The sequence below is a fragment of the Prunus avium genome, chromosome 8 (assembly GCF_965620075.1).
Source record: "Prunus avium chromosome 8, drPruAviu1.hap1.1, whole genome shotgun sequence".
NCBI classification, from domain to species: domain Eukaryota; kingdom Viridiplantae; phylum Streptophyta; class Magnoliopsida; order Rosales; family Rosaceae; genus Prunus; species Prunus avium.
Genome location: NC_142291.1, coordinates 6,170,964 through 6,198,399, shown reverse-complemented (window position 1 = coordinate 6,198,399; position 27,436 = coordinate 6,170,964). Strand labels below are relative to the sequence as shown.

The following is a 27,436-nucleotide window of genomic DNA, read 5'->3' as shown; positions in this document are numbered from 1 at the left end:
AGTGATAAAAGTTGTATCATCTTTATCTAGTTGTGAACTTACTAGCCCTTTGTGGATGATTGCGAATCGATTGTTTTTGAATTAAGAGAAGCGAGCACTACTACAAAAAACGAAATAGACGACGGGGATCCACCGTCGTTGTAATGCTTTGAAATCCGTCGTTAAATCGACCGCCGTCTATTTGGGTGTCAAACTACGACGGCTTTTCACCGTCGTTGTTTATCTGTAAAAACGATGGTTTTTAAAGAAAATCGTCGTTGTTTAAAGGTAAAGATCGTTAATTATAGGATGAAAGATGACGGTTTTCCTGACAACGCGCCCCCAGGCAGTAGTTGTGCGTCAGCGCGCCACCACCGAGCCGAGTCCATCTTCCGCCACTTTTCCTGACAACGTAGGGTCTTGTGTAACTATTTTACACCTGTAATCTTCTGTATAGAGCTCTGATATTGCCCTAGATTGCATGTCTAACTGTTGGAATGTAATTTTTTGCATGCTGACAGTTGGTGTATATTTTATATGCATGTTTGACAGGTGTAATCTTGGGATTGGTTTAACTGCAGGGGAGACCTTGCTGAATTTTTTTATAGCAAAAGTCAAACCCCAGTTTTAGTTGAAAGTTGACTAGAAGGGCAATTAGGTCTTTGGTGCTCGGCACTTGCCAAGTGTCGGACACAAACAGGGTCCGGCTCGGATTCCAAAGTGGAATTTGGGTCGGGTCCTGTCAACTTGGTATCAGAGCATTAGGTTAACTTCCTGTAGACTCCGCCCTTTATGTGCATCTTGATTTTAACGAGTTCTGTTCCTTTTGACAGCAATAATGGGCCCAAAACGTGGTGGCACTAGGAGAGGGACTAGACAGTCGTCCCGATTCAGGGAACAGGATCCCCAGGTGTTAAGCTCATAATTTCATACATATACATGCCCAATTTACTTACTTCTTTTGCTTAGTTCCTATAATTCTAAGTTATTTCCCTCCCTTTGTGTGTTTTGTAGGCCAATAGAGCAAGAGAGCATAATTCATGCAATTCAAGCATGTTAAGGCCTAATTTGGATAAATGGAAGAAGAGCTTAAAGACAAACTCATTTTTCCTACAGCCCCTTGCCAGTCCAGTTTCGTGGGTCACATTGCAAGATCTATTTCATCAACCTACACAGCTCGGATGAGGTCGCATTCTTCATGAAAGTTGTTCCAATGGGTGTGTACTATAACATATCCAAAATTCAGCCCCATTGGATAAATCTGGAGTCCGTCACCTAGCAAACACAGATCCATGCTCAGGATGGATTTTTGTCAGCGAGCAAACTGAGTTAGAATTTCATTTCGGACTTATCTTCTTCATCCGAGCTTGGATTGGGCCAATACTTGTGTGGTTGGATCAGACACATTCTGAACTTCACAATGGACATCTTAAAGTCGTCATTTGCTTAAGAGAAGCCCAAGTTGTAAGCCCTTGAAGTTGCTGGTCATGCTGACCTCAGGATGAGCTGGTTGGAAGCTTGGTCATGGTGAGCTAGGCATGAGCTATTGTTTCTGGTTGGAAGCTTGGTCATGGTGACATGAAGATGAGCTAGGGCTGCTGGTGGGATTTATTGGTGAAGTGCATCAACCAATTCAGATTTTATAATGCAAGTGTTGTATGCATTAGTGAAGTGCATCAACCAATTTAGATTTTATAATGCAAGTGTTGAATGCATTTGCCATATTGAATTCAGATTTATCACTCCCCTCTCCCTATAAATACCACATCCATTCCACATTCAAGACACAACAAATCCTGGGATTCACAACCCCACAATTCACTCCAGCCATCCTCAAACACTCTCAAAATCCCAAACACTCCAACAATCACCAAAACAACTCCAGCAAACCTCTCTTCCATTTCCCTACGAATTTCATCTTCCTTAGCCATCACCACTCACTCAAACTCATCCCAAATCGCCTCCATATCCTTCATACATCTTTCTAGAAGTGGGGAAGCTCTTGGAGAAGCATTAGAAGTGGAGAAGCACTTGGAGAAGCCTTGGACACCACAAGAACTTCAGAAAAAGGGTTTTTCTACTCTTATTGCATTCATTATGTTTTCTCATTTCTGTTCAAGTCTCTTTTCCATTATGAGTAGCTAAATCCATAACTAGGGCTTCGATGTAACCTAACATGAATATTCTAGGTTTATAAGTTTGGAGTTTCAAGTTTGATTCATGATTCATGTTCTTATTCATTATGCTTATAAGTTAACATGCTTGTTTGAATGATTGATCACCATTAGAACTTGTTTGTTAACTATCTTGGTTTGAATTAGGAGTATACACCATGCTTTAATTCGAATTGAACTATGAATAGGAAGAGTATGTATGGACATTCGACAACAGGGATTAGATACATACTTGGTTGTTTAAAATGTTCTTCTATGCTTAATGGGTTCCTAATGCTTAATTTTAGGTTAGACAACAAATGATCAAATTAGGGAATTAGGAACACAAGGTTAGGACCAAACACCATGGCCTAATCATACTTTAGCTAGAATCAATCTTTGAATCTGAATTAGACTTGTTACTTGAATCTTTATAACCCAGAATTGAATTGTTATGGTGAATCGAATGCCCTAGTCTCCAAACCTGTGTTTTAACCTTCAAAACCACCCTTTGTTACTTTTGTTTACTTGCTTTCCGTTGCAATTTCAGTTTGTTCATTTCTTTCTATAATCACAAGCATTCTCACTTCAAAGTTCATTTTAATCTTGCTGCATTTGTTTTCAAACTCACTCTTGCTTTAAATAGATTTAACTTCCTAACCTCTTGAATTCGGTAATCTAAAGTACATAACTAATTTGAACTTCTCAGTCTTCGTGGGTACGACCTCGTACTTGTCTTGCTATACTACTAATTGCCCCGTACAATTGCGAGTTAACATATTATTAACAACACCAGGCAGAGCCAGAAGAATTCCCTATTCCGCCACCGGTACTTGAACCGGTAGAGCAGTTAATTGTTGGGGGCCTAGCAGGGACCATACCTGTGGTGCCCACATTGTCAGGAGATACCAGTTTCTCGCAGACTTTGGAGTTATTGACTCAAGCTCTATCCAGAACTGGGCAATCTAGAGATCCTTCTTTGAGCTACGTAGATCAGGCTACGAGGATAGGGGCCACCGATTTTGATGGGGAGGGTGACCCAACTGTTGCCGAGGAGTGGATAGAGAGGATGGAGTGGATTTTGGAGGTGATGGCCGTCCCACAGGATTACAGAGTGTCCCTAGCCACTTCCTTTTTGGCTAGGAATGCTAGACATTGGTGGGAGACGGTTAGGAGGCGATACCAAGATCCGTCAGATATTACATGGCCAATTTTCATATCAGAGTTTAATACGCAGTTCTATCCACTCGCATATCAGAATATGAAGTTGGAAGAGTTTTTGCAGCTGAAACAGAGAGGGATGACAGTAATGGAGTATGAAAAGAAGTTCCACGAGTTATCCAAGTATTGTGTTCCCCTAGTAGCAAATGAAAGAAAGAAGTGCCAATTGTTCACCAGAGGTTTGAGGGCTTCCGTCAGAGATATTTTGATTAATCAGCGGCTGAATAAGTTTGCAGATTTGGTTATGACAGCCTCACTAATCGAGAGCAGCCAGATGATGGTTCAAGGGCGGGGTAATTCCCGCAGGCGACAGTTTGAGGAAGGTGGTCCCAGTCAGGGGTCATCAAAAAGGGGCAGTTTCAGTTCGGGATCATCTAGTGGCCGCAGTCATGGAGGTTTTCTACCGCGAGTAGGTTCTAGCGGAGGGTCTAACCCGAGTGATAGTTTTGGGAACCGCTCTGGAGGTGGTACAGCTAGAAGTGCTGGGAGACAGCTGCCGTCAGGTTCTAGCGGAAGGAGTCGTTATCTGTGCGTAGAGTGTGGCAGGTACCATTCCGGGCCTTGCCAACAAGGCGCTACAGGATGCTACCATTGTGGGCAAGTCGGACATTTCCGGAGGGAGTGCCCGATGCGTTCTCAAGGCGGAGAGATGACAGTTACATCGACACAGGGGACACCACAGTTGTTAGGGGCCTCGTCTAGTGGAGGGGCCCAGACCAGTGTAGCCAACAGAGGTAGTAGACAGCAGAGGGAACGAGGTGGACGTTCCAGGGCTATGGGTAGCCTATACAATATGTCGCAGCAGGAGGCACAGACATCACCCGACGCGAGAACAGGTATTTTACCAGTTTTCAGGATTTATGCTAGATTTTTTTTTAAAATGACTGGGGGCTGCGCATTCACTTGTCACACCTAGTTTTGCCCACAACGCTGACGCGAGACTCTCAGCTCTACGGAACGAGCTAGTAATGTCTGTATTTAAAAGAGAGACCTTTATGGTTGGTACGCTGTATAAAGATGGTATGGTGCCAGGGGGAGACATGTTTCTAGGGGCAAATTTGACTTCCCTAGGTACGGTTGACTTGGATGTCATTTTGGGAATAGTTTGGTTAGCCAAGCACCATGTCTCCATAGATTGTTTTCGAAAAGAGGTTAGATTACGTAGTCCCAGACAACCTGAGGTGACATCTTATGGTGAGCACATTGTCCTTCCATCTTGCCTCATTTCAGTTATGACGGCAGGACGGTTGCTCAGGAAAAGATGTTCAGGGTATTCGGCGCATATTATCGACACCTAGGATGTTTGATTAAGGTTGAAGGATATTCCAGTGGTACGTGAATTGCCAAATGTGATTTCGGAGGATCTCAAGGTTTACCACCTCACCGAGAGATTGAGTCCACTATTGAGCTCGTTCTGAGTACGAATCCCACTTCTCAGGCGTCGTACAGACGGGCCCCAGCAGAGTTAAGGGAGTTAAGGACTTAGTTATATGAGATGGCGGATAAGGGTCTCATCCAACCCAGTTTCTCTCCACGGGGTGCTCCAGTATTATTGTTGGGAAGAAGGATGGCACCATGAGATTGTGTAGTGACTACAGGCAGTTGAATAAGGTCACAGTAAGGAACCGGTATTCATTGCAATAGATAGATGATCTGTTTGATCAGCTTAAGGGTGCCAAGGTATTTTCTAAGATTGATTTGAGGTCAGGTTATCATCAACTACGTATTAGAGAGGAGAATGTGCCTAAGACAGCAGTTCGGATGAGGTATGGGCACTATGAATTTCTGGTGATGCCTTTTGGATTGACTAACGCTCCAGCTGCGTTTATGGATCTCATGAACAAGTGTCCGATGTTACTTGGATCACTTTGTGATTGGGTTCATAGATGATACCTTGGTATACTCCAAAGTCAAAAAGGGGGCACATCTAGTTTTTGGAAAGTGTGCTGAGGACTTTGGGACGGAAACAGCTGTATGCCAAGTTCAACTAGTGTCAGTTTCGGTTGGACAGAGTGAGTTTCCTTGGGTTAGCTGGGTATTATCGTCGCTTGGTGGAAGGTTTTACTGCCATATTGGCACCCAGAAGGAATTTAATTTGAGGTCAAGAAGATGGCTAGAGTTAATCAAAGATTATGTTTGTAGTATTGAGCATCCACTAGGAAGAGCAAATGAGGTAGTGGATGGCCTCAGCAGGAAGTCCTCGGGATCGGTAGTTCATATTCGAGGAAGGTACGTGCCATTGTTGGTGGAGTTGAGGAAATTGAGAGTTGGGCTAGGTATGGATGATCAGGGAGCACTGTTAGCTACTCTCCTTGTGAGACCAGTGCTAGTAGAGCGAATAATTGAAGCCCAGTCTCAAGATCCGTTATTTTGTGTATTGAGATTAGAGGTTGAAGTGGCGACAGGACGGATTACTCAGTGAGGAATGATGGGACTTTGATGGTAGGAACAAGATTGTATGTTCCTGAGGATGAGACATTAAAAAGGAGAACTCTCGAGGAGGCCCATTGTTCAGCTTTTGCCATGCACCCAAGTAGCACTAAGATGTATTATACTCTGAGGGAATATCAGGGGTGGCCTTTCAAGAAGGAAGAGATAGCAGAGTACGTCAGTAAGTGCCTAGTTCTCGGCAAGTTAAGACAGAGTGACAGTACTCATTGGGATTGCTGCAACCTGTTGCTTCGATTCAGCTGCACCAAAATGGATTCAGCTGCATCCTCAACTTGTGATACTCGCAAGTGCACGAGCCGTTCGGTAGTATAGCATATGTAAGTGCAAGGTCGATTCCACGAGGATTGGTGATTGAATGATCCAATTTGTTTCCCCTACACAAAATAGAAATGAAAAAGAAAATAAATAAAACAAGAAAAAAAAGGAAATAACTCAAGCAAATAAGTTCCCAAGTTCAATTAGATTAACGGATTGATTCCAGCTAAAGTATGATTAAGCCATGGTGTTTGGTCATAACCTTGTGTTCCTAATTCCCTAATTTGATCATTTGTTGTCTAACCTAAAACTAAGCATTAGGAACCCATTAAGCATAGAAGAACAATTTAAACAACCAAGCATGTATCTAATCCCTGTTGTCGAATGTCCATACATACTCTTCTTATTCATAGTTCAATTCGAATTAAAGCATGGTGTCTACTCTTAATTCAAACCAAGATAGCTAACATGCAAGCCTAAATGGTGATCAATCATTCAAACTAGCCTATTAACTTATAAGCATAATGAATAAGAACAAAAACCATAATTGAAACTTGGAAACTAATTAAACTTGAATACTTAAGAAAGAATGTACATTACAAATAAAAGTAAAGTAGAACTAAGAAAACTTGAAGGAAAATTTAGTAAACTCATTTTGTTACAACAATTGACAACTTGAAAGGAAACTAAGAGAATTTGAGGGAGAGAAGGGAAGGGAGCTCTAGAGAAGTGTTTGAGAGCTCCCCCCCTTGGGGTGTGTTTTGAAGCTTGAAGGCTTCTCTATTTATAGGGCTAAGAGGGAGGAACAACATGATGAAATCCAACACCACCATTCCTCTTTTAATACAACCCATAACTCACACTTCATCTTGTCTATGTTAGTGTGGTTGGAATCAATCTCATCCCATACTTCTTTTGCTGCACCTCAAGCTTTCTTCACATGGGATCAAAGGTGATCAATTGTGGCTGCCTTTTGCTGCCAACCCATGTGGTCTTCTTTTGGTTGTTGAACAAAAACGAGTCTTCTGAACCAGACTTGGTGTAGGAAGGCCAGAGATTTCAAAACTTATCCAATGGGGCTCAAATTTGGATATGTTATAGTAGACACCCATTGGAACAACTTCTATGAAGAAAGTATTCCCATCGGAGCAGTAGAAGTGTGCGTTTTGGGCCTTGCAATTTGGCTGCCGAACAGAGACTGGAATTGACTTCATTTCATTTATGCTTTACATGCATGCACATGCTTTCTCTTTAATAGCTCCATTATGTACCAACTTGCTCCTTTAGAATTTCATTGCTGGAATGCCTCCCCACTTCACTCATTATGTTGGATCCAAAGTCAGTTGCAGCATGGGTGAGGCACATGGCTTAAAGGAGGAGACAAGGCTCAAAGCTGGCAGCTGCAAATCCTCCTGAGCATGGTTCAGTGTTGGACGGGCTAAGGACTCCACATATGTTCAATTGGGCTGAATTTTGGATATGTTATACTAGACACCCAATTGAACACTTCTATGAATAATGTCTCCTCATCCGAGGTGCAGATTGCTGAAATGAGACCTGCAAGGTGACTTACGAAACTGGACTGACAAGAAGTGTGGCCCAACTTTGGTTTTGTCTTTAAGCTCTTGCTCTTATCCCAATCAGCCCTTAACATGCATGGATTGCATCAAATGTGATCTCTTGCTATCTTAACCTACAAAACACACAAACAGAGGTAAGTGACTCAAAATAAAGAGAAACTAAGCAAAATCACTAAGTAAAGAAGGCAAGCAAGTGTATGAAATTATGGACTTATCAAAACAGAAAATGGATTAAAAGCACAAGTTTAACTCAATAACATAACCAAATCATAAGCTAGAAGGGTACAAAATGATATACAATTTTGAACCGATCACAACCACTTCCGAATAAGTTAAGGCTTATTACTATGGATTTCATGTTCCTGCTTTTTCAGACCCTGAGGAAGCATGATGGAGTTGGGTATTCCTGAGATTATCGCCTTGGAAAGGCGTAGTGAGATTTGGGAAGCGGGGAAAAACTAAGCCCTCGCTGTATTGGGCCATACGAGAGTGTGGAGCGTGTGGGCCCAGTAGCTTACAGACTAGACTTTCCAGCAGATCTTTCCCGTCTATTCGACGTATTTCACGTATCCATGCTCCGAAAGTATATTTCAGACTCATCCCATGTCTTGGAAAAACAACCCATAAAGCTGAAGAATGATTTAAGTTACGTGGAGCAGCCTGTTCAGATTATGGATTGGAAGGTGCAAGTACTTCGATCCAGAGAGATTCCACTAGTGAAGGTAGTGTGGAGGAGTTACGACGTGGAAGAGGCCACTTGGAGACCCGAAGAGCAGTTGCGGGTCCAGTATTCCCTACCTCACGAGTCACAGATACGTAATTTCGAGGACGAAATTTTCATAAGGGGGGTAGAATGTAACAACCCAAACCTTAATTATTATTTAACTATTAATTTAATGAAGGAAAAGACTAAACTACCCTCGGAATAATTTATTAGGTTTTAAGTTGACTTTTTGACCGAGAAAGAATTTGGGAATGAAACGAGTCCGTAGACACGTAGTGGACTCGAATCGGACTTGTAACGAAAGAAATACGAGTATTTTACGCAAAGGGACAAAAATGTAATTCTGGAAAATCAGATTTTTTAAAATCTGATTTCCCTCTCTCTCTCTTCACTCTCTTCTTTCTCACGATCAGACACCCCCCCCCCCTGTTTTTCTTCTTGCTCCAGCCGGCACCCCAAATCACCATAACCACCTCCAGCCACCACCACACCTCACCGGACGGGCCAAGGAAGCATCGCCGCCACCTCCGCAACCCAGCCCAGCCTGCTCCGCCGTCCTGCCGCCACGAGTCTGCCAGAAAAACCAGAAAATCGCGTTAGTTTTGGCAGAATTTCGTCGGCTCCGTTCGTCGTCATCCGGCCACCAAATCGGATGAATTAGGTATGGTTTTTCGACTGATTTTCATGCTCTAGCTGTTGATTTGGTAGGTTTTGTGAAATTTTGAGGTTTGAGAGGTTGATTTTCGAATTGAAATTCTGCCAGTTTGAGAGCTCGGTTTCAGCCACTTCCGGCCACTTTTTGGCAATAGTCCAAGAACAAAAGTGGTTCCAAATAGGGTATATTACCTAGGACAGGAGTTTGGACCGGCGGTTTGGAGATTTTCCGGCCATCGAAATTTACTATGCACACCCACGCGCCGGCAGCGCGTGGGCGGCGCGTGGGCCAGGTAGCAGGAGCCACTCTTGGTCCTAGAATAATTCTTGTGTCCTCACGAGTGAGTAGGATTTCGCGGATCTCAATTCGGATAACGTTTGAATCCTGAACGGATCTCGCATAATGTGCGATTTCAGGGTTCATTATGTTCAGACCGTCGGATCGTAGTCAAACTGGAGTATGTTGATCTAGGTAATTTCAAGATCTTGTAGGTTTTGACGGATCGTCAATCGGAGTCCCGGATACTCCGAAAAGGCCAACCCTAGGGCTAGGATTATAGAAAAATCACTCATCCGTCCGATCGTGCGATCGTGAGCAATCCGACCGTTCAATCGAAACCAAAATTTCGGGACATGTGTCCTAGGCGTATCGAAATCTCTAGGAACGATCGGATCGAAATTCTGAGGTTGTGGACCCCACGGGGTCCCTAGTTGACTTTTTGGGACTTTATCGCTTTTGAGTCCCTAGATGCTTTTAAATTGTAACCAGTAAGAGGAAAGCTAGTGTGGGCTTAAGAGTGACTTTTAAGTTGATGCACGCACTTTTAGGAGCCGGGGGTCAGGGTTTTTAATTTAATATTATATTATTGAGCTGAGTTTTTAATAAAATACTATGATGGTCATTCAGGCACCCGGGCACCAGGTGACCCGCAGGAGGGACCTTCAGCAAGGTCCAGCTAGCTCAGAGTATCTGTGAGTGGACTTTTTGTTTTATAAATGATTTTATGCAATTTATTCTTATTATTTGATCTGAAATAAGTTATTCATTGATCAAAGTGTTAACAGCTTGATTTATCGCTTTTATATGTTTTAATTATTATATGCCTTTAACTATGTCAATTTATATGCTGCCGAGTGGGATATCCTTAAGGGATATAGGAACAAAGGAAAAATCTAATTAAATAACAGATTAAATGGCAGCAGAGTTCAGAAATAAATAAGAATTCACTTTATTTCTTTTTTAGCTTTTCTAAAATTATATTTTCTTAGAAATCACCATAGGTACCCAAGATTAATAAAGGTTGCCTTCGATAATATGTTGCCTTCGGATTTAAGTGGTTGCCTTCGGTTATAACTATGTCTACGGACATCCAGTTGCCTTCGGTAGTATTGATGTCGACGGACATCCAGTTGCCTTCGGGTAGGTCAGCATGCTTGACACAGCCCCACGAGTCTCGGGGACGCTCGAACCGTGTGGTGCTAGGATTGCGGATCAGGCCGACCAAGTGTCCCCTGAATTCTGCTAGGATTGCGGATCAGGCCGACCAAGTGTCCCCTGAATTCTGCTAGGATTGCGGATCAGGCCGACCAAGTGTTCCCTGAATCTGCTAGGATTGCGGCTCGGGTGACTTGTGTTTCCTGAGGTCTGCTAGGACGTGTCACTTCGGTGGCACAAGTATGGAATTGACGGAAAATAAAAGAATTGACGGATTATAAGGAATTGACGGAATTATAAATGGGTACACCTGGTGGTAGATTAAAGGTTGATTTTAATGCTTTCAAGGATTTAATGTTTTAATCAAGTGTGTGATTGTTTATATATATATATATACACACACGCTTGCATTGATTTCTGTACGTATATTTATATAAGACTTAATGTTTGATTAAGTGTATGATTAGCTCTTAGATAAATAGAAATGCATTGATTTTAGTACTAGTATAAATAAGAAAATGATATAGTTTTATAACTGTTTTTACAGAGGGGTTAGTATGTTCTATTACTATTTTCTAACGCTTTGTTTTTGGTCCACTCACCCTTTAAATGTTTTGCGCCCCCAGGCAGTAGTTGTGCGTCAGCGCGCCACCACCGGGCCGAGTCCATCTTCCGCCACTTTTCCTGACAACGTAGGGTCTTGTGTAACTATTTTACACCTGTAATCTTATGTATAGAGCTCTGATATTGCCCTAGATTGCATGTCTAACTGTTGGAATGTAATTTTTTGCATGCTAACAGTTGGTGTATATTTTATATGCATGTTTGACAGGTGTAATCTTGGGATTGGTTTAACTGCAGGGGAGACCTTGCTGAATTTTTTTTTAGCAAAAGTCAACCCCCAGTTTTAGTTGAAAGTTGACTAGAAGGGCAATTAGGTCTTTGGTGCTCGGCACTTGCCAAGTGTCGGACACAAACAGGGTCCGGCTCGGATTCCAAAGTGGAATTTGGGTCGGGTCCTGTCATGTCATCTTTACATATAATAGACGACCCTTTTTTAAAATAACCGTCATCTTTACTTCACAATAGACGACCCTTTTTTACAAAAAAGCGTCATCTTTACATATAATAGACAACCATTTTTTAAAAAAAACCGTCATCTTTACTTCACAATAGACGACCATTTTTTACAAAAAAGCGTCATCTTTACATATAATAGACGACCCTTTTTTTTAAAAAAACCGTCATCTTTACTTCACAATAGACGACCCTTTTTAACAAAAAAACGTCATCTTTACATATAATAGACGACACTTTTTTTTTTAAAAAACCGTCAATTCTTTACTTCATAATAGACGGCCCTTTTTAAAACAAAACCGTCATCTTTACATATAATAGACGACAGTTTTTTCAAAACAACCATGTCTTTACCAAAAAAAGGACACTTGATTTTTAAAAGACGACGCTTGTCATATCTGCTGTCGTCGTTTTTTGGTCAGATTTTAACTCTGAAGATAACCTTTTTAATAAGACGATGCTTTTTTATTTGTGTGCGTCGTTATAAAAAAATATTCAATAGTACCTCCGTTTTTTAGTTGTTTAAGTCACTTATCCACGACGGTTTTTTTGTTACCGTCGTCTTTTTAAACACAACGACGGTTTTTTCTTCTACCGTCGTCTTTTTCTGGTCGTCTTTTTCACTTTTTGTAGTAGTGGAGAGATGTTCTCTGTTGCGTAGATACAGCTGCACCAAAATGGATTCAGTTACATCCTCAACTTGTGATACTCGCAAGTGCACGAACCGTTGGTAGTTTAGCGTATGTAAGTGCGAGGTCGATTCCACAGGGATTGGTGATTGAATGATCCAATTTAGTTTCCCTACACAAAACATAAATGAAAAAGAAAGGAAATAAATAAAACAAGGAAGAAAGAAATAACTAACTCAAGCAGATAAGTTCCCAAGTTCAATTAGATTAACGGATTGATTCTAGCTAAAGTATGATTAAGCCATGGTGTTTGGTCATAACCTTGTGTTCCAAATTTCCTAATTTGATCATTTGTTGTCTAACCTAAAATTAAGCATTAGGAACCCATTAAGCATAGAAGAACAATTTAAACAACCAAGCATGTATCTAATCCCTGTTGTCGAATGTCCATACATACTCTTCCTATTCATAGTTCAATTCGAATTAAAGCATGGTGTCTACTCTTAATTCAAACCAAGATAGCTAACATGCAAGCCTAAATGGTGATCAATCATTCAAACTAGCATATTAACTTATAAGCATAATGAATAAGAACAAAAATCATAATTGAAACTTGGAAACTAATCAAACTTGAAACTAAAGAAAAGAATTTACATAACAATGAAAATTAAAGTAGAACTTTGAAAGACTTAAAGGAAAATTTAGTAAAAGGATTTTTTGTTACAATCAATTGAGAACTAGAAAGGAAAACTAAGAGAATTTGAGGGAGAGAAGGGAAGGGAGCTCTAGAGAAGTGTTTGAGAGCTCCCCCCCTTGGGGTGTGTTTACAAGCTTAGAGAACATACCTATTTATAGGCCTAAGGGAAGTGAAAATCTGAATTCAATATGGCTAATGCATACAACACTTGTATTATAAAATCTTGAATTGGTTGATGCACTTGTATTAGAAAATTTGAATTGGTTGCTGCACTTCACCAATAAATCCCACCAGCAGCCCTAGCTCATCTTCATGTCACCATGACCAAGCTTCCAACCAGCTACAATAGCTCATGCCTAGCTCACCATGACCAAGTTTCCAACCAGAAACAATAGCTCATCCTGAGGTCAGCATGACCAGCAACTGCAAGGGCTTACGAATTGGGCTTCCCTTAAGCAAATTAAGACTTTAAGCACTCAAACCTGAAGTTCAGAATGTCTTCTTTCTAGCCATATATCATTTGGGCCAATCCAAGGTCGGAGGAGGAAGTTAAGGCCAAAACAAATTGCTAACTCATTTTGCGCGCTGATAAAATCCATCCTGAGCATGGCTCTGTGTTTGCTAGGTAACAGAATCCATATTTATCCAATGGGGCTGAATTTTGGATATGTTATAGTACACACCCATTGGAACAACTGTCATGAAGAATGCGGCCTCATCCGAGCTATGTAGGTTGCTGAAACAAATATTGCAATGTGACCTACGGAACTGGACTGGCAAGGGGCTGTAGCCAAAATGAGTTTGTCTTTAAGCTCTTCATCCATTCATCCAAATTAGGCCTTAACATGCTTGAATTGCATGAATTATGCTCTCTTTCTCTATTTGCCTACAAAACACACAAAGAGAGGCAAATAACTTAGAAATCTAGGAAACTAAGCAAAAGAAGTAAGTAAATAGGGCATGTATATGTATGAAATTATGAGCTTAACACACCCCCAAACTTAGATTTTGCTAGTCCTCGAGCAAAACAAAAGAAAAACGAAGAAAAACAAAACAAAATAAGAAGTTAACTAGACCACTTTCGTAGGTAACTCGATTGCATTGAGCGTATGCAACAACCCTTTAAACCTCTAGGCATCCCTAGTAGGAGGAGTTGTGTCTCCTGAGGGTTTAACAGATACGATACCCACAAACGTTTTTCTAACTCTACAAAACAAAATGGTTAGAAAACTTAATAGATTTGTTAGTCCTTAAGCAAAACAAAAAAACAAAAACAAAACAAAAACAAAAACGTTAACCTTCCAACCGAACAGAAATTTTAAACTTCATAGACATGGCTCAACAAGGAACAAAACAAGCACTAAGGAAGTTCTAAACATTATTCAAGTGCTACCACAATCTCACAAAAATCATGCTCAAGGTGTGTGTGTGAAGTAGCCATGAAGATACAACTCATGCTTCTCAAACAACGATATGAATTCCTGCAAGAATGAACACAAGTTTGCCAAGCTAAACCAAGATCAATAGGACTTTACTTATGGATGTAATGGGGTTATGGTAATGGTTAGACAAAGAATGGATAGTGGAACACAAAGTCTAAGGAACAAAGTAGAGCATGTCATATAAACAAGATCATTGACATTTGACATGTAAGGCATATAAAGTGAAAAGCTCACAACACCAGATTTTGCAATTGAATCACTTCACAATTTGATTTTGACATTTACACACTTCGTATAATATTTGGCCCAATTTTGCGGCTCTTTACCCTAGATCACCTTTATTTCTCCTTATATCACCCTAGGGTCGTGACTACATTGGCCACACTTCTTTTCTCTTTTTCTTTTGATTTTTATAGCTCATTTATTGCCTTGAATACATTACAATCTGAAATACAATCATACTCTACATGTCCCCTAGATGGTAGGATGTTTAATGGATGATAAGGTGATAGAAAGAAATGGCTAAGTGTTTGGGCACAAAAGGGTTTACAATGGAATATGTATTGTATGGGTTGATGGAGGAAAAAGAAAGAGGCTTAACAAAGATGGCCTAAATCATATCTTAGTTATAAACTTGACATTCCAGTGAATCACACAAGCAAAAATGTATACAATTGGGTAAGACATGCAAGAGTTGTATAATCATGGCTAAAGTGCATAGAAAGCTCAAGCATAATTATGTGAGACTTAGCTAGCAAAAGAATAAGATTCAGACCTAACACAATGCTTATCAAATTCCTAAGAGCCATATTAGAAGTTAGACTCAAGATTTATCATTGGTGTGGGAAGGAAAACTGAAAATGACTCAAAGAAAAGAAACAAAAAAGAAAAACGTGAGGTTTCAAATTGCTGTTCTGCTCAATTTCAACATATAATCTGTTTTGACATGTAACTTTCAAACCACTTGGTCAAATTTAACGTTCTTTATGTCGTTGGATTCAGCATGAAAAAATGAAGAACACAACGTGGACCAAACTTTCAAAACAGTAGCAGAAAAAAAAAATTGTAGCAATGAAGAAGCCTACGTTTTCAAACACAAACACAAAAGCTAAAAACTTTCCAGCACCCCCAAACTTAAATGAAGCATTGTCCTCAATGTTTGAATCCATGTAAAGCATACAATGCACATGAAATCCAGGGTAAAGGAATGAAATGAATAAATAAATAAATAAATAAATAAATAAAAGAAAGAGAGTTTAGAACTTCCCCTTGAAGACAATGAGAGGGTAATGCACATAGTATGGCAGCACATGTTCTTCTTTGAGTATTTGGGTCAGCTGCTCATCATGTCTCCCACATCAAGGAAAAGAAAACCCTAAAAAAAACAAAACAGAAAATGAGACATAACTAAGTATGAGTAGCAATTATTATACAAATGAAAGAGATATGATCGGAATGCTTCCCTTTGAAGTGTTTAGCTGGAGAGTGGTTGGCCATAGCAGCTGGAGGTCGACTTCTCCGCTACTCCATACTCCATGTCTCTATGGATTGGGTTGTCTCCTCTCTCTCCCTCTTTCTTATTGAGCTACTTCAGAAATGCTTAAAGAAAGACAAGGAAACTTGAAACAGATTTTTAGATTTATTGGATTAGGAAACCATAACTTAAATGAAAAGGATAAACTAAACTAAAACATCAAGATTAGGGATCTTGACCACAAACATCTAATTCCATGCTTCAAAGTAACAAGCACCAATGGGTTGTGTAAGCTGGGACTTAAACCCAGTTCTCTTGCTTGTTGGGCAATTGTCCTTTTCTGTTGGACTACAAACACAACTTGTCCATTAATGGCATTAACTTTAAAACAAGAAATTGTCTAGAAAAACATGAAACTGAAAAATAAAAATAAAACAAGGGAAAAGAAATAGAACCAAACTATGTTGCCAATCCCCGGCAACGGCGCCAAAAACTTGTTGCGTAGATACAGCTGCACCAAAATGGATTCAGTTGCATCCTCAACTTGTGATACTCGCAAGTGCACGAACCGTTGGTAGTTTAGCGTATGTAAGTGCGAGGTCGATTCCACAGGGATTGGTGATTGAATGATCCAATTTAGTTTCCCTACACAAAACAGAAATGAAAAAGAAAGGAAATAAATAAAACAAGGAAGAAAGAAATAACTAACTCAAGCAGATAAGTTCCCAAGTTCAATTAGATTAACGGATTGATTCTAGCTAACTCAAGCAGATAAGTTCCCAAGTTCAATTAGTTTGGTCATAACCTTGTGTTCCTAATTCCCTAATTTGATCATTTGTTGTCTAACCTAAAATTAAGCATTAGGAACCCATTAAGCATAGAAGAACAATTTAAACAAACAAGCATGTATCTAATCCCTGTTGTCGAATGTCCATACATACTCTTCCTATTCATAGTTCAATTCGAATTAAAGCATGGTGTCTACTCTTAATTCAAACCAAGATAGCTAACATGCAAGCCTAAATGGTGATCAATCATTCAAACTAGCATATTAACTTATAAGCATAATGAATAAGAACAAAAATCATAATTGAAACTTGGAAACTAATCAAACTTGAAACTAAAGAAAAGAATTTACATAACAATGAAAATTAAAGTAGAACTTTGAAAGACTTAAAGGAAAATTTAGTAAAAGGATTTTTTGTTACAATCAATTGAGAACTAGAAAGGAAAACTAAGAGAATTTGAGGGAGAGAAGGGAAGGGAGCTCTAGAGAAGTGTTTGAGAGCTCCCCCCCTTGGGGTGTGTTTACAAGCTTAGAGAACATCCCTATTTATAGGCCTAAGGGAAGTGAAAATCTAAATTCAATATGGCTAATGCATACAACACTTGTATTATAAAATCTTGAATTGGTTGATGCACTTGTATTAGAAAATTTGAATTGGTTGCTGCACTTCACCAATAAATCCCACCAGCAGCCCTAGCTCATCTTAATGTCACCATGACCAAGCTTCCAACCAGCTACAATAGCTCATGCCTAGCTCACCATGACCAAGCTTCCAACCAGAAACAATAGCTCATCCTGAGGTCAGCATGACCAGCAACTGCAAGGGCTTACGAATTGGGCTTCCCTTAAGCAAATTAAGACTTTAAGCACTCAAACCTGAAGTTCAGAATGTCTTCTTTCTAGCCATATATCATTTGGGCCAATCCAAGGTCGGAGGAGGAAGTTAAGGCCAAAACAAATTGCTAACTCATTTTGCGCGCTGATAAAATCCATCCTGAGCATGGCTCTGTGTTTGCTAGGTAACAGACTCCATATTTATCCAATGGGGCTTAATTTTGGATATGTTATAGTACACACCCATTGGAACAACTTTCATGAAGAATGCGGCCTCATCCGAGCTGTGTAGGTTGCTGAAACAAATATTGCAATGTGACCTACGGAACTGGACTGGCAAGGGGCTGTAGCTAAAATGAGTTTGTCTTTAAGCTCTTCATCCATTCATCCAAATTAGGCCTTAACATGCTTGAATTGCATGAATTATGCTCTCTTGCTCTATTTGCCTACAAAACACACAAAGAGAGGCAAATAACTTAGAAATCTAGGAAACTAAGCAAAAGAAGTAAGTAAATAGGGCATGTATATGTATGAAATTATGAGCTTAACATTCTCTACCATGAAGACTCCTAATGTCAAGCTTGCATGGCTAACTTATGAATTTAACAACCAATAGGGCAGCTGACTTATGTCTTTGTTATTTTAGGGAAGCTATCTTATGACTTTGTTGTGGTTATGTTGTTTGAATAATTACCTACTAGCTGGTTATATTATTTGGATAATTACTTTGTTGTAGCAAGTTATTATTTGGACTATATATATACGTTAGATTATGGCATGCCTATAGGTTTTATTGATTATGGTTAATTGGGAGTGTCGATAATTAGAGGAGGAGATTAACTTATCTATGCGCTTGTGCACGAGCAATTGAATTATATTATCTGAAATGTATTCATAAAAATCCTTATATGGATTTTACACAAACAGGTAATATCTGGTTGATGGAATTATTACAGGGGAATGATATGTGATGTTATACCATGTTGAGGATGGACAAAAATGTATTTTACATATTATCTAATGAGTTGCAATCTAATTATGGGTTGCGGGATTCTAGGAATATGAATTCCATTGATATATTGGGAATGTTTGTACACATGCTAGGACATGGTGTGGGGAATAGGTTAGCACAAGAAATATTTCAACACTCTGGTGAGACAGTGAGTAGATATTTTAGTTACATGTTGGATGATGTATGTCGTATGGCAATAGATGTCTTACAACCGATGAATCGTGAATTTAGTGATACTCCACAAGCCATATTGAGATATTCTAGATATATGCCTCATTTTAAGGTAATAATTGCATCTATCACTTCTCTCTATTTGTTTTTTTCTAATTATAGTTATACACATTGAAAATTTTGTCCAACTATCATTTTTAGGATTGTATTGGTGCTATAAATGGAGTGCACTCAAGACCAAGTACCTTATATTGGTAGGAAAGGGATGTCAACTTGAAACGTTATGGCCGTATGTAACTTTGACATGCAATTTATATTTGCATGTGCCTGGTGGGAAGACACTGCACATGATACAAGAGTGTTTCTTTCGATTCTCTGTAATGAAAATTTAAAGTTTCCGAAGCCTCAAAGTGTAACCTTTGTGTTTTTCATTACTTACTTAGTTAAATTATATAATAATAATAAGAAAATGAATGTTGCAGGGAAATATTATTTAGTAGATGCGGGGTACCCACAAATGAGAGGATATTTGGTACCATATAAAGGCGAAAGGTATCATATCTCCGATTTTCGTAGGAGAAGCCAATCAACGGGTTTTAAAGAGGTATTCAACCATGTTCACTCTTCTCTTAGAAGCGTTATTGAAAGAACATTTGGACTAGAAAAGATGAAATTTTTTAAGAGATATGCCTAATTATCCATTCAACATGCAAGTGAAGATAGTCATTGCTACAATGACACTTCATAACTATATAAGGAGGCATGCCCAACGTGATAGACATTTTGATGCTTCAAATGACATCTTAAGTGAAGAGATAAGGGGGATGTTGATGTACAACAAGAACTCCATAGTCTTCATGACAATGGAACACAAGAGATGTAAGCATTGAGAAATAGCATTGCAACAAGTTTAATGAATGCATCTAATTAGCTTCTTTTATATTGTAGTGATCTATTTTGGTATTTTAAAATTGACCAATTTTTGTATATTTGTTATGCTAACCCTCTCTGAAGTCTTCAAAAAAACATTGTTATTATTAATATAACAATATTTAGAACTAGTTACAATAATAATTTATAATTTATGGTAAAATATGTGTTCTAAGTGTTGATTAAAAAAATTTGATAAAAAAAGTGTAAATTAAAAAAAAAGAAAAAAAATTATGTAGTGAAGTTGGTTTATTTTTATTTTTATTTAAAGTAGAAAAAGAATAAAGAAAAAAATAAACAGTTTCATCATCATGTCCTTTTTTTGTCGTTATACACACTAAAAGCTCTTATGATAAAAATTTACCAACACTTTGACTACTCACAGCAGTTTTTCAAATACAGTTTACCAAACGCCTAGCTACTTTTTTTCACAGCTGATTATTATCGCTGCACAGCAGAATCAATTTTTTTTTTAAAAGCACAACAACGCCAAACTAGCTCTAAGTGTTTAAGAAAAAAAGGAATAACTTCTTGCTTAACTTGTCATGCATTTCATGATTTTATACTTCGGGAAATAATATTTGCATGCTTGAGTTAATTTACTATACACGAAAGAAAGCATGTGCATTCCTTACTAAGGGGAGGTAAGTGGTTTTGACTGAGAATGTATTATTCGAGACTTTATTCTCTGTTTTAAGGTTGTGTATAACTTGCATATTTTAGTTGGAGTTCGTTGTATCTATCGTTGATGGTGAGAAAAAGCACTTCTGATTTCTTCTTCATGTGGATGTTTTATTTGAGTTTTCATGATTTGTATTGTTCATTGTTAAATTTTCAGTTTTGCTCAAGAACTAGCAAAACCTAAGTTTGGGGTATTTTGGGAATGATCATGTACTTGCACCCTGTACTATTGTTCGATATGTACACTTACATGTTTAACTTTGAATAGTTTTAATCTATTAATTAGATTGAACTATTTTCACAATAGCTATCGTTAGTGTATTTTGCAATGTTTGTACTATTGGGTACTGACAAGCATGTTAATATCGACATGAGATTAAGTTAGTGTAAGATGTGGATGACTTCAAGAAGTATCCTTATGGGGCAGTATCATATGCGAAGACCCATGAGTTATGTCTCTTTGTGATGAATTACTACTAGTAAAATACCCTAAAAATACTTGAAAGAAATGCAAATCAACAACGGGAGGTGGTAGGACTAGAAAGTATCATATTAAGGGTTTCTCTTTAGCATTTCATGTAACGCATCTTACTCATATTTCGATTTCTTAGATTTGGGTTGACCGAAATAAGCATAATGTATCATTGATGGTTGCCTGTTGGTGCTTTCTTACTTAAATCATATTTGGGCGTGTGAAGTCTTCTCGGCTTCGGAATACCTCAACTATGTTGTTAAGGAAGATAGTCAGTTCCAACCATATATCTTGCATTGGAGAAGTCAGGCGTCAACACGTTATATCCCGCTCATCTTGAAAGTATACGAATCGAATCAAGTTAGTTACATTCGTAATGGTTATATTACCCATTATATAATATTTCAATGAATTTAATTGTGTGTTTTGGTTTCGAAATGTAAGTAGATGTTAACTTCATATTTCCCATTGAAGTTGAGAAGAAGGAACCATACTGGATTTTGGGTGACGATAAAGAGGATCCAGAGAATGTTGAGGTGCATTAGGATGTTCATGGTGATGATGATGGCGATAGTGACGATTACGGTCATAGTGAGGGTGATGCTGACAGCGGAGACAAAACAACTAAGGTAAGAGATGTTGTTGGTTAGCAAAGTGAGGAAACATCATGCCTCCCATCGTCTTCCAAGGTATATTACAGGGTTGTTTTGCTGCTTTGTTGTTCCTTTTGCATAGTATTAAGGATTAGAAATGGCAAATAGAAACTACAAAGGAAGAGCTGTAAAGGATAATTGCATCCAACTTGGCACTTACGAACAAAATTTTTGACTTGGAACTTGAAAAACAAGCACTACAAGAAAAATACTCTACCACAACACATTATTAACAACGTGCGTAAGTTTGCGTTGTGAAATTAGGCTTTTAACAACGTACAGAGTATGTGTGTTGTGTTATATCGCTTTTAACAACAGACTATAAATGCGCGTTGTTGAAATGGAATTTCGAGGATATTTTAACAACGCATCCTGGCGTGTTGTTGTATCTGGAGTTCAACAACGCTCAGCTCATGTTGTCAAAACTATATTACTTTATTACAGTAAAATGCTCCTAAAAGAAACTATCTGAAAGGCCCACAGATGAAGCACGAAGACTTGGTGAGTACTTTAGGCAGTACTGTTGCATGGCCAAAAACCAGAGAGGCCACAGCCCACACACCCTTTCCTTCTACTTATTGTTTCAGCTTTGCTTTCTCAACGTTCTCTTTCCCCTTTTCTTTTTTCTTTTTCTTATTATTCTTTTCCCTCAGACTCTAAAGTTGATATTTTCCTCTCACTATTTTGGAAATTCTTAGGCATCTCTGATCTGTATGCTTCTGTGAGACAGAGAGAGACGGCTTGAGCTTGAGCTTACCTGCTTAACCAAAGGGGCCAATTTTCTCCATTTAGAGTCTGCAATTTTCTGCTCGGTCATTGTTTTGATTCAAACAAAAATTATAAACCGCTGAGACATATCAGAAAATTTAAAATATTAGTTGCAAATTTCATATGTGTGACTGTATCCTTAAATGTCACTGTGACATGTGCAGAATGTGTTCGATATGTTGTACTCATTTGTTTGTCCTTTTGGTTTAGAATTACTGCATAATTGATGCAAGTAGGTGACAGAGGAGAATCATTTGAATTTGTTTCATTTATACTTTACGTCTTTACAAATCCACAAACCCCCCCTCCCCCCTCCTCCTCCTTTTCATATTATAACTTTCAGCATATTTTGTCCTGACTAATTTGTTTCAAGTCAATGTTTTGACACATACTACTGAAGTGACCCTTACTCCTGAGCAACTTGCTACTATAGAAAAGTTGAAGAAAGAGCATATGGAGCAAGACCAAAGAGAACTTTTTGGAGATTGTCAGACTCAGGATGACTCTGTTGGCTTCATAAATATAGTAGCCACTCTATGAATCTAGGGATAAACCATCACATGCAAATAGTGATCAATATGCAGCTAGTCAAACTTGCTTTTCCCATTTTCCAACTTGCTTCACATGGCTTTTGTTCCCTCCTTTATGACAAAGGCTGACATTAACCAACATTCCCCTCCCTTGATAGCTTGCCCACGTGCTACATGTCTTCCTTTGCTTTCGGCATATGCATGAGAAAGGAAAGAAACAATCTCTTCCTTTCTCCAAGTGGACGACATGCAACACAACAGAGATAGTAAACAACATAATATTTGAGCCAATATTCAACACCATCCATATGGGTCTCAGCTCTTTGGAGAAGTAAAAGGTATGCTTTGATTGTTGTTTTTGGTATTTTGAAGGGTCAGAGGGTTGGGAATGGTTCTGGGTCTGATTATGTTGGAGGTAATAATTTGGTGATGGACCTAAACCCGAGTCCGTATTCAATCGGGCCTCCAGATCTGAGGTCTGAATTTGGGGCTGTGTATGAGACCTCGAAAGAGGACTCCTTCAATGTCAAATTTCAACCCTTGTCTTCTGGTGGCCAAATGGTGGGGGAGAAGTGCAGCTTCCTTGGGCTACCGCAATGAGGATTTGGTAGAACACGCAAAAAGTTTAATCTAAGATATTTATATAAAAAAAAAAAAAGCAAAAGCGGATGCAAAATAGGAAAAGTGATGATGTATAATATAATTTGCAACAACACTATTTATTTATGCAATGTTGTAATTCATAATACGCATCAAAATATAGGATAATATATCACAAATAATTATTAAACGGACTAAACTAAGAATTCGTCGCAAGACTCGTGAAGCCCTGTTGCTTCACTAAGGTATTTTTCAATTTACTTTGACATTGAACATTCAAAGTTTCTATATAACATAATAATCCCTTTTTTGCTACATATGTTATTTTTTCAGGTGCTTAGACTATGTTTGACAATGCTTCCAAATTGCAATACTCACCATTTTGATAAGGATTTTGAGGTGCAACTAACCAAGTTTCTAAAGCATGTTTCAGCAAGATCTGAGTGCAATCAATCATGTTTTTAGATTATTTTGACAAGGATTTTGAACTGTAATTATATGCATAGAACAATCATTTTGCACAATTAGAATAATTGGGATGAATATAACTTTGTAATATGTATGGAACTCCTTATTTATCTTTTGAATGAAAGCTTTGTATTCTGGGATGCCTTATGAATGTGAAGTAAGGAAATATTTATGTTTATCATAGAGCTTCTATTTATAGATAAATTATACTTTTATCAGGTAATTTTGATAATTATTTTTAAAAAAAACATATATATTTGATATAACAACGCGCATTGCTTGTTGTCAAAACATAAACAACAACGAGCACAGACATGTTGTCATAATATTATAAGACGACAAGCTCGGCACGTTGTTGTCAATCGCTCCTACAACGTGCGCGTGTTGTGGTTAATGTTGTTCACAACGAGCGCCAAAATAAACGACGACGTTCAACGCGTGTTGTCGAAAGCCCTACACCTTTTAACGACATCGGCTTCAACAACGTGCGCCGCATGTTGTCAATATGTTTTCACAATGCACATTGCGCGTTGTGAAAGGACTTTTTTCTTGTAGTGAAGAATGATATTGAGGCTTTGAGGGACACTGTTGCTTCAATGGATTTGGATGAGTTGAGAAAAGCATATGCAACTGTGAATCCACATGGTCAAGGGCATGCAGCACCAAGTAGTCCTTGGAATGAATGAGGGAGTGAGAACATGTCCACTTCACACGAGCAGATTGATGCAAAAGAGGTTTTGAAAGATGTTAGTCCTACTCCAAACATTGAAGGAGTTGAGACCTCCGCAAGCATGAAGGTGGAAGGAGGGGAAATTAAAAACACATTCCTGATAAAGAAGTTGATCAAAAAGCATTGATTGTGCCTACACCGGAAGATGTGCAGGGTTGCAAACTGATTTGGGATCAACTTTTAGAGTGTCTAAAGGATTGGCAAGAGGAAAAGGGAACAAAGGACGGTACCACTCCGATCATCGGTCCATGACAAGTGATGGTGCTGAAAAAATTGCGGAAGCAACTGTGATGGTTGCTGAATTGGCTCCGCAAGGTAAAGGGTAAAAGAAGATGCGACCAACAACCATGTTGTTGAGCCCCTTTATCAATCCTTCATGGAAAAAAAGGAAGGTGTCCCCCACTACAATTGATTCCAATGCACCTCTAGTCATTGAAGATGTGAGGGTTGTAATAGAGTTGTGCACAGCCTTCCTTTAATTTATTTATTCTCTTTTTGGTTTGTTTTATTAATGCTCTTAGTAATAATTATTTGTAACTCAATTTACTTTGGTTATTGTAGTGTCATAGTGGAGCTTGAAATAAGGAAAGTTTGGTAAGAATTTTTCTACAAGGTCATTGAAGATATGGCTTGGATGACATCAGGGGTAATTGGTTAAACCTTGAATGGATTTTATCATTATATCCATTTGTATTCTTGAATATATATATATATATATATATATAAATGCATTATTAAGTTTTCATTTTTATTTACTTGAATTGGCAACATATTGACATTGGCTTGTTTCTTCTCCTCAAACACAAATTTGCCCATCCATCTTTGGTTGGTTCGTAGTGGACAATTGTTGATTGTGCCCTTCAAGTAAGAATTGTTTTATGTTGTTCAATTCAATGTATTTGCTACATTTGTGGACGTGTATGGTGGTATATAATTTTATATTTTGCAATGGTGGCTTATTGTTTGGTTACACGGTATTGGCTTGGACTCACTTAGATAAAAATCTAAGCCCAAGTTTTTTTCACCAGTGCTAATTTTAAAGGAGATTACAATACTGGCCCTACCATAAAAACCTCCTTAAGGGTTCTAATTCAATCCCGTGTGGAAGGGGAGGAGGGGATTATTTGTTCCCTTCTTAAATCGTGCTTTTCTCTAACCAAAGAGACAAATAACGCATGCAAGCACACCTCCAACCTAGTCACCTGCAAGCAGTCACCACTGCCAACCACCCTTCTCCTCCGGCATATAGCCCAACCACCCCATCTCCTTTAAGAGCATGTCTAATGTAAGGGCAAGGGACAAGGGGCTAGGTGATGTTTTAGCCCGTCAAAATGGCACTATTAACAAAATCTAGCCTCTCAATTTTTGTGTGGTTCTAGTGGTGGTGAAGGGCTTGGGCTAAAACTATTTTGGTTTATTATTATTTTATTTGTGATAAAAATCAAAGTATAAGAAAGGCAACACAAAAATTTATTTTTGGAAACAATTTTGAGCCATACTTTGGAACAACAATTTTGAGCAAAATTAAAAAAGACAAACAAGTACAAATGTTTGGAGTAATTGAGAGATTTTTTAGGTGAGAAGGTGATGAACAAATGGTTAGGTTCTTATAGAGTTGTGAGGGGAAAAAAAAAAAAAAAGGCTCAACTAGTTGGGCTGTTGCATTTTAGAGCGCCACGTGGCAACTCCTTAATGGTTGTTGGAGTCAGCTTTTACTACTCCTTTTTTTTTTTTTCAAAAATTGACAGTGGGTCCCTTATCTTGCATGGGCCAACAGGTGGGCAAAACCAGCCCCTCATCTTTCCTTAGGCCAAACACATGCATTAGAAAGTGATTTTTTTCATTTGAGGCCATCTAGACCTTGCCCAGGCCAGATCAGTCTCATTAGACATGTTCTAACAACTCAGATTGGAATGCACAGCATAAAAACCACATACAGTACCTCAAACCCACTCAAATCCCCAAACCATTGAACACAACTGCATATTTTTATTGTGATGAACTTTATTTCTAAGTTAATTTCTAGTTTACTGATTTTTTGGGTGATGATGTTGTGGTGGTTCTCTCTCCACCCATTCTCATTTTTGGATTTTGTGGGTTGGTTGGCTGCTTTGGTTTCTCTGCTCCTAATAGTCTTGGTCATTCGATGGGTGTCTTGATAATTTTTTTAGGGGATGGGGGAGAGACAAAGAGGGATGGCGGGGAAGGTGCTTTGACGAGATTAGGGTGAGGCTGGAGAGTGTTGTACTGTTGTGTTTATTTTTAATCTACATAGCCCTATTTTTTTACAAAAATTTAAAAAGAAAAAATTTTGTCCTAATCCAAGCATACACCAAATAGATGATAAGTCTTATCCAACTTAGACCAGGCCAAGCCAATCCAGGACAGTACCTAAGCATAGTGCATGCCAAGGCAGTCTTGCGTAACGAACGAAACCAAAAAGTGTTAGGACACGTTGCTCCAAGAAATCATCTACAAATAAGGATGATGTTCCATTTCGGACAAAGTAGAATAATATGTGTGTGGAAAGTGGCACCATAGTTATGGGGTAGCATAGACCAAAATCCAAAGGGTATACGCCCCTTTCAATTTCGAGGGTCACATTGGGTTGATCTTGAACTGGACTTTGTCACGCATACTATTATTGTCTAACACTCGTACATTGATTTTTCTGCATTGAATAAGGTCACACAACTTCTCCACCCAATATGTTATACCGTTGCCCGTGTCCTTCATGCAATTAGATTTTATGAGACATCTGAAATTGAGGGTGTAAGGAAATTAGCGACTTACAACCCAACTTTGACGCTTGGAAAATATGTGGGCTTGGAGATACGCCGCAACAAGCTGATGTGTAAGTCCCCTAATTTTAAGCTTGTTATATTTATATATATATTAAGTGCAGTTGCAATTCGTTTGGTTATATCCTGGATATCACATCTTGTGGAGTGTTCACACTGAAATTCATAGAGTTGGCAAGTGCGGGCCTTTCACTTAATACACTTCAAGTCGACGAGGTCAACTATTAC

The 27,436-nt window shown here is 38.7% G+C and overlaps 1 pseudogene; it reads left to right on the top strand.

Annotated features, from left to right (window-relative positions):
* The first annotated feature begins 8,211 nt into the window (after nucleotides 1–8,211).
* On the top strand, nucleotides 8,212–23,209 carry LOC148291223 (uncharacterized; annotated as a pseudogene).
* Nucleotides 23,210–27,436: the final 4,227 nt, after the last annotated feature.